We start from the raw sequence: 18,328 nt of genomic DNA on the forward strand, positions 1-18,328 counted from the left end.
GTATAAGTTCACTAAAGTATCACATCACTGATCCTTAAAATCCCACGGAACTGTGCTGTTAAGCAAAATACTCACTCCCTTAGATTTAGAGTCTGGAGAACATCCATGATACACCGATTTCTAAGTTTTGGTGTTTTTTCTGCATGAAAATGTGTTTCCTGAAGAAAACAGATATGAGCTTTTAGATGGTATAAATTGGAAAGTGCCACTGAGTGCTTCTCTGGTATATTCAGCCCCTTTACGTTGATGGATACCAGGTGGGTAAGCTCCAGCCCACTGGGCTTCCTGGGGAGATGCCTGGGAGACATGAGCGATAAAAGGGGGAAAGAGAAAAAAAGGGGGGGGGGGTGAGGGGGGGAAAGAGAAAAGATATGTGAAAGCATTAAAGTAAAGAAGCAAGAAAGAAAAAGAGACAAAGAGAGAAAGGAAGAAGAGAATAGAAAACTCGAGTTTCGAAGAGGTCTCTATGAATGGAACCTAGGTTGCCGAAGCGATAGAGAAATTCTCAAGCATCCTCAAATAATTACTGGGAAAGCCCATAGGGTGCAACCCTATGTGGAAGAGAGTTTGGAAACAGCGGGGTTCAGAGACTACCCCTCCCAACCCCAGCCCATAAATAATACAACCTGTAAAACAGGATAAAGTAAATAAAAGTGCCAGGTGTTGTCAAAACCCTCAGCTACCACGTGCAAGTAGCACGATATACGGGCATAACCCTTATCCCATCAATACATAGATTAGCATGTGCAAACATTAACTATAAACTTAGTTGCAAAAAACCAAAGCCCTTCACAGCAATTTCAATCCCCTAACCCCCCCCCCCCCCCCGGAGTGGAAAGCTATATCTCCGAGATAAGCCATCTGGCAGGGAGCACCCCATCAACATAAATAGAGGAAAGTTGCAAGAAGAGAGCTTAAGGTCCGAAAACAAGAACACAAGGGGAGGGGTGAGCGGAAGGAAAAAGAGTCAATGAAGAAAAGCAGTAAAAAGAGATAGGAGGAAGAGGCTGAAAAGGGTGGTCCCTAGGAGGCTTGAATCATGTGTCAACCGCACATATCAAAGAGCCCCCCAGCATGATATCTCTAGCATATATGAACCACATGGTACAACTTTAACAACATTAAAGCCCATAGGCTGCTCTCACCAGCAAACCTCAGCACTGAACCCTGGGGACGATAGGTCCCCTGACCTGAGCAAGTAGCAAATACAGACATTCAAAAGATGAGGGCAGGCTGGGGCAATGATCAAAATTATATAGCTTATGATGAAAAATGTCCATAGGCATATTGCCCCACAGGGTCCCCACCTCCTACAGTCATTTAAAGAGTGTGAGTCTCCAACCCCCACATCCATGGCTACTATACGCTACGTCAAATGGAAGCGGGTAAGGAAAGATGGTCTCTCCCATGAAGACAAGAACAGTTATCACCTCAGAGACTATATGCTCCTGTTATCTAATCTAAAAGTCCCTCATATGTGGCCAATGTACATGTTCCTGCATAATGCCAGAGTGGGGAGTCCCAGTGCTCACTATGAGACACATAAAAATTAAGTCTCTGGGGCATCCATCGGTGCTGGTGTCCTGTCTCTTCTCCGAGGCCTGGGCATACGGCGTGACAGACCCAATCTGGCTGAGTGATGAAGTGGGTATCTCTGCTTGATAGAGGGCACAGCCAATCTGGTAAGGGCAGCGGTTCTATGTCGAGAAAAACTAATAGATTTTGTAAGTCCGCCGGGCATCTCAGCAGAAAGGACATTCCCCCTTTCCAGATGGTAAACTGGAATGGGTACCCCCATCGATAAGAAAAATCCATTTCAAGCAGGGGTTTTAGGAGGGCTCTCTGTTGTAAGGTAGTTCTAGAGACATCTGGCAGGATAAAGACCCTTGCTCTTTCAAAATCTACTTGACCTACCGGCCAAGCCTTGCGAAGGACCAACTCCTTCTGTGTGTACCTGTGCACTCGGCAGATAATGTCTCTTAGTCAATTAGGGTCAGTTGGCTTGGGGCCCAGCGTCCTGTGTACCCTATCAAACTCCAAGGCCGACTGAGGGGATTCATCCAGGACTTTATGTAGGACCGCAGTCACTGTATCCTGCAAGTGTTCCGGCCCTGTAGCCTTCGGAATGCCAAAAAGCCTTATGTTGTTGCGGCAACTCCTATTTTCCAAGTCTTCCATGTGGAGCTGCAGCTCTATTGGACGTTCTCCTTGGGTCGAGTGACCTTGTTCGAGTTGAGTGATACTTTGCTCCAATGTGGCTACCAAGTTCTCCCCTTTAGTTAGGCGGTCATCAAATTGGTGAACCTCAGTGTGAAGCTGTTGGTAATATTTCCGGTGTTGTTCCTCCAGCCTGAACAGCATAATTTTAATGTCCGATTTGGCGGGGAGGGCCCGTATTAGCACTAGTAGGTCCACCTCATCCCTTGTTGGGTGTGTGGAATGGCCCAGACTGCTCAATGCCTGGGAGGAGGAGGTAAAGATCACAGGCACTCCTGACATGGAGCCAGACACTGTCTGCTGCGCAGCACCCATGGAAAGTGAGACCTGTGGAGTGTTGGGCCTCGAGATGCTGCATGGCTCCAGGAGCTGTGATGTGGGTGGTGAGTGTAGGCCGTCCAGGAAAAAATGCCTAATTTCCACGGCTGACAATGCCTGTAGGGTATTCCGGGTTTTTCAGCATTTAGGGTGGCTCATGATGGGTAAGAAAGTGGCAATTCAGTGGTAATAGGAATGGAAGTTGGGAGCTCTAGCAGGACACGTCTTCACTCTGCCATTGTCAAGCCACATCCCCTAATTCCTATGTTCTAATAGTATAATTTGCCCATAATTTCTTGAGTGTGTATCTGAATCCTTATTACAGGAAAAGTATCTTTGTGCTATTGTTATTATCTCACATGCACAGTGCCAGATAGCTAGGTCTGTGCTACTGTATGTGTGTGACAGATAGCCACCACTCTGTGCTCAGAGCAAACCCAAGAACTGAGTGATCAGTGGGCTTTGATTGCTTAGTTCTGGGTGTAGAGCCGGCGGAGGACAGCTGCAGCATCAGATCAATGCTGCAGCCATCTAGGCGAGAATAGATTTTCTTTTTTTTTAAATCCATACTTCTCTTTTAAGACTTAATAACCAGCTTAGGCTAGAGACAGGTTATGCATCCGGCGACTACTTCTGGTAGTTAGAGGTCTGGTTGCATGATAGATTAGATGCTATTAGGGAATAAGCGCAGAGTAGAGAGGCGCTGAGTTCCAGTGCCACAGTTCCAGCGCCACACTATGGGGTCAGGAATATATTTCACACATAGTACAGAGGTCAGGATGGTGTAATGCACAGAGCTCAGGGGTCATGAGTACAAACCCACAGATTGCAGAGGTCAAGAGTAAGTAATGCACAGAGCTCAGGAGTCATAAGGCACAGGAGTAAAGAGTGCAAAATGTACATGGTGCAAGGGTCAGCAGTGTGAAGCGCACAGAGTGCAGGGGTTGGGGGAACAAAATGCTTAGGTCAGTAGACGGTACAACCAAAAATTACCTCCCTCCTCAAGATATAATCCTCCCCCCAGTATAGCTCTCCACCCTCAGTACATCCCCCTCCCCCCCTCCACAGTACAGCTCTCCCCCTTCCCCTCCGAAAAACACACATACCAAACCAGGGCAGTTCAGAGTGAGAGAACCCCTCTCTCTACTAGGTCAAGTGACTAAAGCCAGGGGGGCAGCCTCACTTGCTCTGAACTGACAGGTTGCAGAATGGCTGCTGCTTCAATTGCCTGGTGTGGCTGTCAGACCTATCTGCAGTGCAAGGAGGAACAAGATGAGTGCTGCCAAAGCCCTACAAAATAGCCTCCAGCAGGCCACTGGTGTGAATGTCTCTGACCAAACAATCAGAAACAGACTTCATAAGGGGGGTTTGAGGGCCCAACGTCCTCAGGTGGGCCCTGTGCTTACTGCCTGGAACCATACAGCTTGATTTGCATTTGCTATTGAACACCAGAATTGTCAGGTCTGTCACTGGCGCCCTGTGCTTTTCACAGATGAGAGCAGGTTCACCCTGAGCACATGTGACAGATGTGAAAGGGTCTGGAGATGCCAGGGAGAACGGTATGCTGCCTGTAACATCATTCAGCATGACTGTTTTGGTGGTGGGTCAGTGATGGTCTGGGGAGGCATATCCATGGAGGGACACACAGACCTCTAAAAGCTAGACAATGGCACCCTGACTGCCATTAGGCATCAGGATGAAATCCTTGGACCCATTGTCAGACCCTACGCTGGTGCAGTGGGTCCAGGGTTCCTCCTGGTGCATGACAATGCCCGTCCTCATGTGGCAAGAGTAGGCAGGCAGTTCCTGGAGGATGAAGGAATTGATACCATTGAATGGCCCCCACACTCAACTGACCTAAATCCAAAAGAACATCTCTGGGATATCATGTTCTGGTCCATCTGCCGCTGCCAGGTTGCACCTCAGAGTGTCAGGCATGCATACAAGCACGTGGGAGCCATAGAAACTACTGAGTACCATTCTGAGTTGCTGCAATGAAATTTCAGCAAAATGGACTAGCCTGCTATATAATTTTTGCACTTTGATTTTCAGGGTGTCTTTGAATTCAGTCCTCTGTAGGTTGATAATTTTCAGATCCATCAAACGATGGGGCATCCTAATGTTCCTAACACATTACCCAGTCCATACCAGTATAGATACTGTATCCAGCATGATGTTTTTCCCCATTTAGATCTGATGTGTTCTCAAAGTGTTCCTTTAATTTTTTTGAGCAGTGTATATAAATTCTAATATTGAACTTCTTTTATTTAATCCCTTTTTTTTTAATCAAGTAATTTTTATATAAGAATTTTTGTATGTCATACAAACAAAACAACAAGCAAGAGAGATAAACGTTACATGAAAACAGCATTAAGCCAACAGCGGCTAACACCAAGCTGGACATCATGCGAACAGCAGGAACAAAAAACAAGAAAATAAGTGCAACTGAGGCTATAGGCCATATGGTCCGAAAACATTTTTGATTTAATCCCTCTTGATTTATGAAATATACCACGGAAAACATTTTGTATATGTGTTTGATAAGTGCAAAAATGCTTGCTGAATCTAGAAGAAATCTTTTTAGCTGATAACTCTGTTTTCTCTGCCTGTGCTGACTGCATTAGTTACATTGTTCCAGGCTCTCTCTCTCTGAGGACTACTGATCCCCCTACCTTCTTATAAAGAGCTTTCTCATAGATACAGTACAGTGGTTGAGCGTTGTCACTCTTGCACCGGAACTGTGTTACTGGCAGGATCACCAAGTAAAAATAAAGAATAACCTTTTCAAATACAGAAAACTTATGCAGCTCCACATCTAAGAAAATAGTAAGATTAATTATATAAAATGTTTGTTCTTTGATTTAGATATGCTTTAAATGATCCTATTGCTATATTATACAACTAGGGATTAGTAAATTCGCTTGTTCGGTTCGCAACCAGTTTTGCAAAACATGCTCAAAATTCTGAAAATATTTATATCTGGTTCAGTTTCTTTGTGGAGATAAGCAAACTAATGTGATACAAAAGACATGGGGAGCACACACTACAATGGGAGACGTACTGAAGGTAAAATAAAGAAAAGAAAAAAAAAAATGCAGAGACAGTGCCTTTTCATGCAGCTTTCAGTGCAACTATGAAAATGCATGAACCATTTATGATACAGATTTTGGGGATTCCTAAACCATTTTAATACCAGGCACTTTCACCCCCTTCCTGCCCAGGCCAATTTACAGCTTTCAATGCTGTTGCACTTTAAATGACAATTGTGCAGTCATGCAACACTGTACCCGTATTAAATTTGTATAAGTTTTTGGACAGATAGAGCTTTCTTTTGGTGGTATTTATTCGCCACTGGTTTTTTTTTGGCTGAACAAATGATACAATAAAGAATTGGAAAAAAATGCTTTTATAAGTTTCTGTTGCAAAATTTAGCAAATAAGTAATTTTTCTTCTTCACTGATGTGCACTGATAGGCGTCACTGATGGGCACTGATATGCGGCACTGATATGCAGCACTGATATGCTGCACTGATGGGCACTGATATGATGCAATGATGGGCACTGCTTGTCTCTAATGGGGCTATGCTGATAATTAGGGCACTGGTGCCTATTGCACCTGCCCCAGGCTGAGGCAAAGCGCAAGTGGAGGGACACTCTAAACACACATCCTCTCCAGGCAAAAGTCCAGGAGGTACAGAATACTCTGGAAAGGTGACCGAAGTATTTATCATCTTCTGACTCATACCCCTGAACAAGATCTTCAGAAATTTACTTTCATGTATTCTTTGCATGCGCCATGTGCAGCGCCCCCACCCCAGCTCTCCCCCTAGTCCTTGCCTGAGCCCCCTCTGATCCAGCGACGTTCTCGACAGCCTCTGCTGTCTGGGAACTCTTCTTCCTCATTGGCTGGGACAGCAGGGGGAGCCCATTCACTCCCTCTGCTGTCAATCACAGCCAGTGAGCCAATGAGGAGAGAGTGGGGGGGGGGCAGGTCTGAGCTGTGGCTCTATGTGTCTTATGGACACATAGAGCAGAGGTTCGGGATGAGCATGCAGCAGTGCCCCCAGGGCCAATTGCTTTCCCTGGTGGCACTGCTCGATGGGGAGGAGCCAGGAGCGCTGGTGTGGACCTGAAAAGAAGAGGATCAGGGCTGCTCTGTGCAAAACCACTGCACAGAGCAGGTAAGTATAGGCATGTTTGTTATTAAAAAAACAAAAAACAAAAAACGGAAGTTTCAGTGTCACTTTGAGCCTAGGTTCACACTATGAAGTCGTGCATACAGCAGTTTTGTGAACACACTGAAATTGGATTGCATGGTTGTTTTGTACCATCTGATCCGCTGCAGGCATATGCACTGTGCTTGCAACCTGCATTTAGCGGTGTCATTAAGATCGCACTAACTGACACTTGCGGCAGATGATTTGAATGCGATTTGAATGCAATGTGGGAAACATGCATTCTAGTGTGAACTGAGGTTGCATGAAATGGATACGTGCTCTCCTCAATTACTTTAATGATGAAAAACCGCAGTATAGAATAACTGCATATTGAGATGAAATGTTTTCCTCATAAATACAATGTTGCAATTATTCCCAGTCCAAAGGATAACATACAAGATGTATCTATTTAAACAATCTTTTTTGCAATGATAAAGGAAGGTGAGCTGTACTTTCTATGGGTTGTGCATAGATTCATGGGTTTTCTGAGTTTTAACACCCATAGCAGGGGAATGTTAAATACTGTGATGTGCAGATTAGTCCACATATCTGCCAATTTGTTCTGTACTTTACGGGTGTCCAGTTTAGCATGAATCCAGGGAGTGGGGGCTTGAAATAACGGTTTAAGCTGGTCAATAATGAGTGAAATTTTGAATGAAAATTCTTAGGAAAAGAAAGTTCCTAGAATGTTGTTCTAATCATTAGTGTGGTCAAGTCAACATTAGTTTTCAAGTGCAGTGAAAAGGAAATTTGAAGGAGCAGGATGGAAATGTTTCATCTGATAAAGTCTATTCATTCCAAAATTAAATGTTAAAATCAAATTAATTTCCCAAACAACATTTGAATGTTCTGAGAACTAAGCTTGGGTATACATATACAATTTTTATTTTTCATTAAAGCGGAGTTCCACCCAACACCAAAAGGGGAAGTTCCGCTTTAAGCCTTTGTGCCGCGGGGGAATTTGACAGGTACTAACTCCCACTTCTGCTGCGATCACCTAAATGATCGGAAGCAAAAGTCGCCCTTCCCCCCTCCCTCCTTGTAGTCTTCTGGGACACGTGACAGGTCCCAGAAGACTACGGGGCCATTCCCAAAGCTCAGCGCTTCTTGCACATGTGCAGTGGACACCTGGCTGTGAAGCCACAAGCTGTCACAGCTGGGTGCCCACAGTGAAGATGCCAGCACCAGGGAGAAAAGTCGGCCAGTGAAACCAGCGGTTGTGAAGACACTGCTGGACCGAGGGACAGGTACGTGGCTGTATTTTAAAAGTCAGCAGCTACAGTATTTATAGCTGCTGACTTTTATTTTATTTTTCAGGTGGAACTAAACTAAACTAGCAAGTTGAAGGAAAAAGACTGACAGATGCTCACATCAGCACAAGGGATGTGAATCTCTCCTGCTGTCCTACTGTCTTCCCCCTCCAGAATACACAGATCAATGCTTGCAGCCATTGGCTGTAGCAGCTAATGGAATGCTGCTTTTCTTTTTTTTTTAATTTAAATATTTTATTATAAATTTTCAGATTACCATTTTACATATACAAAAGCTAATAAAACAGACAATAGGATACTCATATTTGTCTGACACTATATCAAAATATTAACATTGCTCTTGGTATCCTTTTCCCCCTCTCCCTTTCCCCTCCCTCCCCACCTACCCCATATCCCATACCTCCCCCCCCCCCAACCCTTCCTACACAGCCTTAATTATGCTCTTTCCTACTCATTCAATTGATCCTATTTAAAGAATAATACTATTTTAATTTAATATTACAAATATCCTCCATGACTTATTTTCTCTATTACATATGTTCTAGGTATAAGTTTGACTATTTAAATTCCTCCCACTTTTTCCACCTTATACGGAAAATCTCCATTCTGTCTTCATCCATATGGTAAAGTTCCTCCATTCTATAAATCCTCTCCACCCTATCTATCCAATCCTTTACTCTCGGTTGTTCCCTCCAAAATTTGGGTATCAGACCCTTCGCTGCATTCAAGTAGTACACTTATCCGTTTTTTTTAATTTTGTTACTGAGAGCTCAGAGCCATAGAAAAGACAAATTATTGTTATTATTATTATTATTATTATACAGTATTTATATAGCGCCAACAGTTTGCTCAACGCTGTACATTACAATGGGAGACAGTACACGAGACAGTACAGTAACAATACAATTCGATACACAAGGGGTTCAAGGGCCCTGCTCCTTGGAGCTTACAATCTAGGAGGGAGGGGATAGTGGTACAGGAGGAAATAGCTGTGGGGGATGGAGTGGTAGGAAGAGTGGAGGAGATTGGCAATAGAAAAGACAAATCTCTGGATCCTTTGGAATATTGACCTCTGTTATTTCCTGTATTAAGTGTACTATACCTCCCCAATACTCTTGTATTTTATGACACTTCCACCACAAGTGAAACATTGTGCCTCTATCTCCACATCCACGCCAACATAAAGGTGAGTTGTCTCCACTTATCCTGTGTGCTACACTTGGTGTAACATAACATCTTGCCAAACATTTGTAATTAATTTCTACCTCCTTCATATTTACATTCCCGTGAATTAAACTATACATTTTCTTTTGTTTTTTCTCATCAATTATTACTCCTAAATCCTTTTCCCATTTCTCTATAAATGGTGGCCTTATAACCGTAACTAAACCTGTAAGAATCTTATATATTTTAGAAGTCCCATGCTTCCCATCTCCTCGTGTTTCTAATAAGTGCTCAAAGGGGTTCCAATCCTCTTTTTTTCTTAGTGGCTTTGGGAGGTTCCCTATAAAATGTTTCAACTGAAAATAACGCCATTCATCCATTCTTGTGAATATTTCCCTCTTACTTTCCAATTCCCTAAGTGAGCATATTTCTTCTTCCTCCATTATATCTCTTAATTGTACATCTTTCTTCTTTATCCACTTCCCTGTAATACTTTCCTTACCTGGAGGGAAAAACTGTGTGTACCCTAGAGGCATTAACAGTGAGTTAAATTCCCACCCCATTTGCTTGTGTAAAGCATTCCAAACTCTTAAAACATTACGTGTAAACGTGTTATCTGCTAATCCACGGTATTGAGGAGGTAACCAAATATTTGTACTTAAATTCATTTGACTTAGTGTATTTTCTATTTCTACCCAGCATTTCCCCTGTGCATTATATGTCCAGTCAAAAATTCTCGCCAATATTACTGAGTTATGGTATCTTTTTATATCTGGTACTCCCAAACCACCTTTCTCTTTCTTATCCATTCTCTCATTCTAGGTCCAATTCCCAAAGCTTCCAAAGTGTCTAACATATATCCCCAATTTACTCTGTCGAATGCCTTCTCAGCATCTATCGACAGTACCAACACAGGAGTTTTCTCTTTCTTACTTTTTTGTATGAGAAACTGGGATCTTAATCCGTTGTCTCTACCCTCTCTCTACCCTACTTGTCTATATGTATCCATTTCAGCATTAAGTCTTTTAGCCTGTTTGCTAGGACTTTTGCATATAATTTAACAGAGAAATCGGTCTATAACTTGAAAAGTAAGTGTCATCTTTACCTTTACCTATGAGGATGACATGAGCTTGCAGAGATTCCCTCCTCATTTCCATCTCTCCTCCTAAAGCATTCATATATCCTCAGCTTTGGAAGTAATATTCCTTCATATTTTTTATAGTATCTCACTGTGTACCCATCGAGTCCTGGACTTTTCCCAGCTACAGTACTTTTTAATGCTATTTGTATTTCTTTCTGTGTTATTGCTGTTTCCAAGGATTATAATTGTTCTTCGCTTAATTTCAGTAATCCCACCTTTTTTATATACGCCTGTCTTCTTTCTATTTTTCTTACTTAGTCTTCTCCTATGGTGCCATGGGGCTTAATATTGTATAATTTATAATATTCTTTAAACACTTTTGCTATTTCTTTAGTTGAGTACACTAATTCTCCTTTATCATCTATTATTTTCTCTATATAACTCCTAGATTTTTTTTTCCTCTGGGCCCCCATTAAATATCTTCCTGGTCTATCTCCTCATCTATATCTTTCATTTATCATTTTATTAAAAACGCTCCTCTTATCCTCTTCCAGGAAATTATTTAAATCTTCTCTTTTATTTATTATCTTCTGCATCACCTCTTTTGATACTTTACAGAGTTCACTAAAATGTGTATTTATTTTTTCCTATCTTTCCCTCTTCTTCTTTGCTCCTATCGCTATTAGAATTCCTTTGATATAGGCCTTATGAGCTTCCCACACCGTAGCTACCGACACTTTCTCAGAATCATTTTCCTTGAAAATTTGCTCTATTTCCTTCTTAACTTTCTGATCCATCTCTTGATCCTGAAGAAGTGTCTCATTTAACCTCCATGATTTTCCTCCACTCTGCTCATTTCCCCATTGTAATTGCATTGTGACAGGAGCATGGTCAGAAATCGACATGGTTTCTATGTTTACTTTAACCAAAGACTCAATAAGTCGATGGTCCAACAGTATGTAATCCAGTCTTGAGTACATCTCATGTGCATGAGAGTAAAACGTGTAGTCCCTATCCTTCACATGCTTAATTCTCCATATATCTACCAGTTGACATTGATATAACATTTTTTTCAGAGAGCTCACATCCATCTGTGGATCCATACAAAGATTAAAAAACCCCTGCCACAATCAAACTACATTTTTGAAATCCATTAATTTGCTCAGAATATTTTTTAGGAATACCTCCAGTTTCTTATTCGGGCAATAAATATTTCCTAATGTACATTCTATTTCCTGTAGTTTTCCTTTCAAAAACAGGAATCTCTCTTCCGGATCTACCAATCTCTCTTCCAACTTGAACCTTATATTTTTCGCAAATCCTATTGCCACTTCCTTTGCGCGTTTAACTGGGGAATCTGCATAAAACCACTCTGGATAATGTCTAGATTGTAACTTCACATTTGTTTCTTGTACTAGATGAGTCTCTTGTAGAAACACCACTGAGGAAAATCTATGTTGAAGTTCTTCAAGAATCCTAAATTTCTTCCCAGGACTATTTAAACCTCTAACATTATAAGTCACAAAGTGAATCTCTTCTCTTTTACTCTTTTTCTCACTTCCTCTTATCCATTTTCACCCTCCTCCTCTCTCTCCCTCTCTCCCCCATATCTTCCCCTTCGTTCTCTAAAGTTTCTCCATATTAGTGTACCTCCAACTATCCCGCATAATCTAAGGCTGCCAACTACCCCCCCCATTTCCATCCCCCCCCCCTCCCATCCTCACCTCCCATCCATCCCTCCCATCACCTCCCTTTTTAGCCCAATATTTTCCCTATGAATCATTTGTGGTCCTAATCCCACTCTTGATTTTACTTTAGGGTGTAGCTCTGAACATGCACACCTTATCCCATTTACCCTCCCCCAACGTCCTGCCAAGACAAGAAGAAAAAAAAAAAAAGGAAGGAAAAGGGGGGAAGGAGAAAGGGGGGCAGGGAGAAGGAGAGGAGGGGGGGGGCAGGGGGAAAAAGAGGGGAGAAGAAAAAAAATCCAGAACCCCACTACCATTACCCTCTCCTCCTCCACACCACCCCACCCCCCGCACCCCCCCTCACCCCCCACTTCCCTCCCATGCTACCTGCCACCTCTCATTCTCCCCAATCCATCCTCCTATCTATATTTTACAAATCAAGTCTCTCACAGAAGTCTCTCAGTTCTTCAGGAAACTTTAATCTTGCAGATCGTCCATTTTTCCACCCGATTAAACATGCTGGGAACCCCCAGCTATATCGAATGCTCTGCTTCTTCATTTGTTCTATCGATGGTTTAAAATATTTCTTTTTTGAGAGTGTCTCTGCAGCAAGATCAGCAAAGATCTGTACATATGTTTCTCCAACAGCCTTTCCTTTCATCCTTTTCCAGATCTCCTCTTTATCCCGATAATAATGGAATTGAGCAATGACATCTCTCGATCTTCCTTTTCCCAATTCTTGAAGTAATCTTCCGATTCTGTACACCCCATCGATTTTATAGGGTTCTGCTGCAGATCTGTCCATTATAGTGTCAAATATTTTCTCTATCGTTTCCCTCAGGTCTTCTCCTTCGGAGATCTTTGGTAGGCCTCGTATCCTTAAATTACATCTTCTATTCCTATTTTCTTGGTCTTCCAATTTATATAACAGATTTCTTTGTTCTTTTTTCATTTCCACCATTTTATTTTCTAAGGTCTGTATCACTTGAGTATGTTTGTTTGTTTTTTCTTCCATCTCTTCCACTCTAGAAAGAACCTGCCCCAGTTCTTTATGTAACTTTACCATCTCTTTTTTTATAGATGTTTCCAAACCTTTAAACATTTCTGCTATTTCTGATTTAGTTGGCAAATGTGACTCTTGATCTTCCAAATTCTGCGGGACATTTATTTTCTCAGTATCTGCTTCTTCTAGGTTTTGGCTAATATTAGACATTCCCAGGGATATTCTGGGTCTCTCACCACTGTTGTTCTCCATCCCACTCTGCCTCTCAGGGGTCCGTTTTTCCTGCCCAGGGATATATTTCTTAATTGAGCTTGATATGGGGGCCTTTGACCCAGCTCCTTTTGTTGCTTTGTTCTTCATTTTAATATGATTCCAGTATCCGATATCTGACAGGATCAATAATCCACTCCTCCTATTCAATCTTCTCCTTCCTCCTTCCTCCTATCTCCCTCATTGATCCCCAACAGGAGCTAGTTTTCTCTCTTTTACTCTTTCCTTCTTTCCTATCCTCTATTTAAATATATTTAAATACGTTTAAATGTGAGACCCTCTTTAATCTCTGTAATGTCCCCTGAGTGCAACCCCTGCCCCTTTAACCATCCATATTTACTTCATTCTTTAATTTAACACTTAACATAAAGTACAGTCCATTTTCTTCTGCCACCCTAATTGCCTTCTTCACAGTAAGTGCTGGTTTGCACGAGACCTGAACAGAAACACACTCTGTGTTCCTGTGCAATTCATGTGCAATTTAGTGTGATGTGATTTTCAACCCATTTATTTCCAAGCCAGGTGCTGCCAACAGGACCACGTATGACTTCCATTTGGCCAATTCAGCATGAATTAGACTACGTAGTTGGCTAAATACCACCCCTAGTGGCTATGGTACTGTATGCCATGGCTTATGTTGCCTAAGAAAAAGTCCGGCCCAGTGTGTAGTACAGAAGCATTGAGATTAATGCAAACACTGTATATGAAGCACTTAATGTAGAGGGGTATGAGACATGTAACTGAGACCAAAAGGCATGAGGCACCAAAAAGAATGGAGGTATTAGGCATTGCATTTAACTAGTGGTACTGCATGTGACAGAGAATAACAGAGAGCTTTGAAACACTACATATTACAGAGAGGATAATGCCTATAACGAAAAGGCACAGTGTGTAATAGAGAAGTGTTAGGCACAGTTTAGCAGAGAAATTTTGCCGAGCAACACAGTGGCTAAATGGTTAGCACTTCTGCCTGGCAGTACTAGGGTTGCTAGTTCAAATCCCAACTACAGCCCCACCTCCCTAGAGTTTGCATGTTCTCCCTGTGCCTGCATGGGTTTCCTCCAGGTATTCTGGTTTCCTCCCACACTCCAAAGACAAGCTGGTAGGTTAATTGGATCCTGTCTAAATTGGCTCTAGTATGTGTATGTATGAATGTAAGTTAGGGACCTTAGATTGTACACCCCTTGAGGGTTAGGGACTGATGTAAATGGGCAATATATATGTAAAGCGCTGCATAAATTGAAGGTGCTATAAAAGTACCTGTAATAAAAAAAACTTTGAATCAGTGCATGTAATAGAGGAACCCAGAAAAAGATTGGCAAAGCACAGGTTCACTTTAAGACCGGATTCCATTACCCAGTGAAATCTGTACTTTTAAAATATTTTTGTAAATTTTCCATTGAATCCTATAATGCAGGTAGTATATAAACCTCATAAAAGTACAGATCTTCCAATCAAATCATGAAAGCATACATTGTAATACTTCATCATAAATGTGCAGTAATTTTCTCAAAGGAAATCTCAAGGAAAATTGTTTCTTGCTAGGAAAGGCCTCTGTTAAGTGCTCGGTGCCTGCTATGTGAAGAAAGCCATAGTAAATCAGCATTTACATGCACAATATTTGGTGTGTAATTAGCACAGCATGCAGTGATTATATGGCTATGGAGATGTTGTGGATGTATAAATTATCTATATTTTTTAATAATCTGTATTTGTAACATGTTGTGTATGTATGATATACATCCCTCTGTTTGGCATATGCAAGTACTTTACTGCAGCGAGCAGATTTAGTAAGAAAAGAGGAGTAGTTCTTTTATCCCTACTACTGTATACTGTTTTTCAGTTGTAATTATATTATTTTATAGTCCCATTTTTACAGAACCCTTTCAGAAATAATACACATTTTTACTAGCCTGTTTCAATTAGCATTTGTTTTATTTGATGTGGAAGGATGACAGTTTGTGTAATAGAACCTGTAAACATCATTTTTGCGGAGATGTAACAGATACACCAGTTACAGAGCTCTCTGCTGATCTGAATGGGGTTTTGCACTGAATAAGCTGCTTGTACCAGGGGAGTTAAAACAAAGGAGACTTTTTGCAGGAAATAAGTTTGGCTTAGAACATGGTGACGTTCCCTACTAGCAGCTCTAAAATAAAGAGGCAGTGTTGCAGTATATTTGTATGAACATGGGTTGATTGTCACATGGTGACTTTTTATAGATGAAGTGTGAATTACAGTTAGATAAAATTGTTTAGTGTCTTTTAAAGGATTCACCTTTTGTAAAAAAAAATAATAATAATAATAAATGCACATGATTTTGCAGCTAAAAAATGCACATTTATTTATTTATTGTACACTGAAGCCTGCACAGCATTGCACACGCAATCAGTGGATCATGGGTACAATGCCAGGATCCTGTAGACATGTAGTACAGCTGTCTAGCTGTACCCCCATACAGGCAGACAGTTACTGAAGTGCAGAAAAAATAAATGAACTACGAGGACTCTCACCAGTGCCCTCTCAGTTCACTTGCAGTGAAATATGGGTCTTGTAGTTCATTCATTCACAGAGCTCTGTGAATAAATGATGCAGTTGTGTGGGCAGAGTCTAGCACAGCCATGCTATTTTTGAGATGTGACAGTGAGTGCTGGGAGAGGAACCCCCATCCAATGTCACAGGGGGAGTGAGGGGAGGGAGGTTGGGTGCTCATAGTAACTAAATATGGGTGTAACATGTAATATGTTACAAATGTGAACTTAATCCTTTATCATTGTAGGTTTATAAATAATTGGCCAATTTATAAAGGGGTGAACTCTCATCACCATTTATTTTGATTTCATTATTTCTTTCCCTATTTAAAAAACTTTCCCAGAATTATAAATCTATTCTTTAGAAAGATTTAGCCTTTTCATATAGAGATTCAGTTTTGTCCTGCATAGCTTATCCATGTGAATTTACTTAGGAAATAAATCTAAAAAACGGGTTTAATCAGAGTGAGACATCATTATTTATGGAATGATTTGTGTGTCATTAAACAGGCATTCCTATCTTACATTCAAGAGTACGAGGCAATGTCAGTCAGGGATACGGCCTTTGATTTTAGGCATTAGAATTTAATATGCATGAAGCAACTTGACTGAAATCTGAAATCCCCTGCCTCTGTGCCCCCATCGCTGACCAAGCTAATGCTAAAGCTAAAGCAGGTCATCACTGACAGGAGATTGGATATAGCAAAAGCAACTGTCTTTAATTCTTTCACATGTTCCTGAGTTTAGTGAAGAGTCTTCGAGGAGTGTGACTGCTAACCAAAACCCAGTATTCTGAACCTACAACCTTCAAAAGAGAAGTCTGTGCAAATGTCAAAGTGGGAGAAAGGAATGAGAAGAGCTGCTGCTGCCTCATCTAAACTTTTATTTGGAGGGGGTGGCTTTTAAAAAAATTAAATAGATCACTGATGGGCATATATAGGGGATTCTTTTGAAAAATAATTCCATTTGTTTGTAAAGTCAGTATGTGCACCATACTGAGAGTGCTAGGCACATTTTTGCATGAACTTGAGTATAGGTATGTCTTCTTGGAGAAAACATTCAAGCAGAAAAATAAGGGAAACAGATATCATAAGGCATGTTTTTAATATTTTGATATATCAATGGAGGGTAGTGGAAGTAATACTGTAAATAAAATGTTCCAATGTTATAGTGGCTGTGCAACCCTAAGGAGCTGCACTGCTGATATCTGAATGGATTGGGGACAGGCGAGTACAAAACTAGGAAGGATGCTGGGGGCAGGATCCGTTACACTTTAGGGATGAACTGGATTATTATAATATCCAAGTCAAGCCAGCATATTATGAGGCAGTACTAGTCGAATCATGCGTGAGAATGATATAGATATGTTTTTTTAAGATGGAGACAACAGGAGGTGGTTAGTGAGTGAACATATGATTTCAGTGCAAAGGACAGAATCAAATACTACCACAAAAGCTTTGTAGCCAAGGTTTTGTTTTATTAGGTTTTCCAAAATAGTTTTCATTTTAGGAAGGGGAGTGTAGGAAGCAGGGGCGTACTGACAACTCATGGGGCCCCCGGGCAATAGGGGATCATGGGGCCCCTGTGTCCTTGCCCAAACTCAAAAAAGCCTATGAAAAAGGTACTAGGGGCATGTCATGGGGCCCCATACTGACCCCGGGCCCTCGGGCAGTGCCCGAGTTTCCAAATGGTCAGTCCGCCCCTGGTGGGAAGAGAGTAGAAAAACCACAAGCTCTCTTTTATCCATATTAAGTTTAAAACATATCTAAACACAAAACCGACAATTGAATATATTGTAGCTTACCAATTGTTAAATGTGCTAGTTGTATTAGTTTCTTTTTTTCCCTTTATATTCAGCTGTTGCTCCTGCCAGCATCTAAGTGCAAAATCAAAATGTTGTTCACATTCCTTACTACTCCAGACCCTCTGCAGTTTAGTTATCAAACATCTTGAATTCTCTTGGCTCTCCTCTTAGCTTTATGGATAGCTTTTCAGTGTCTCTAATGCCAAACTTCTCCCCTTTTTTGTGATTTTGTTCTTTTTTGTTTATTTTTTCACCTATACCCAGGGGTGTATGTACCACAAGGCAAACAAGGCACTTGCCTAGGGCAGCATTATTCAGGGGGGCAGCACCTTCCCCCAGAAGAAGGAATAAAAGAAGGGACACATGCGCCATGGGAACCAGGTGGGATCCGAGAGAGGCGGTGGGCTGCTTGATGGTGTATTTAGAGCGTGAGTCTTGTTCCCTGGAATGTCCGGAGCTGTGAAGATAAGTGAGGGGGGGGGTTAGTCAAAGGCTCTCCTGGATGGGAGGCAGGGGTGTTGTTGGTCAATGTCAGGCTCTCTCCTCGAGACGGGGAAGGAGGGGGTGGTGTTGGTCAGTGTCCGTGGGGGCAGATGATTTTTGTGTTGCCTAGGGCAGCACAAAACCTAAATACATCACTGCCTATACCCATGATCTTGGGTAGCTTATTAGGAGATTGTTTTGTGTTGGCAGGCCAGGGCATGTCTGAGCTGAAAGTGCCTTCTCTTGGGTAACAAAAAATACTTTTTCAAATGTGAAGTAGA

The 18,328-nt window shown here is 41.7% G+C and overlaps 1 pseudogene; it reads right to left on the minus strand.

Moving 5' to 3' along the window:
* Positions 1-1,455: 1,455 nt before the first annotated feature.
* On the minus strand, positions 1,456-2,499 carry LOC149459345 (uncharacterized; annotated as a pseudogene).
* Between the last annotated feature and the right edge of the window lie 15,829 nt (positions 2,500-18,328).

Source organism: Staurois parvus, unplaced genomic scaffold (genome assembly GCF_062004578.1).
Source record: "Staurois parvus isolate SC_StPar_1 unplaced genomic scaffold, SC_StPar_1.0 ptg000262l, whole genome shotgun sequence".
NCBI classification, from domain to species: domain Eukaryota; kingdom Metazoa; phylum Chordata; class Amphibia; order Anura; family Ranidae; genus Staurois; species Staurois parvus.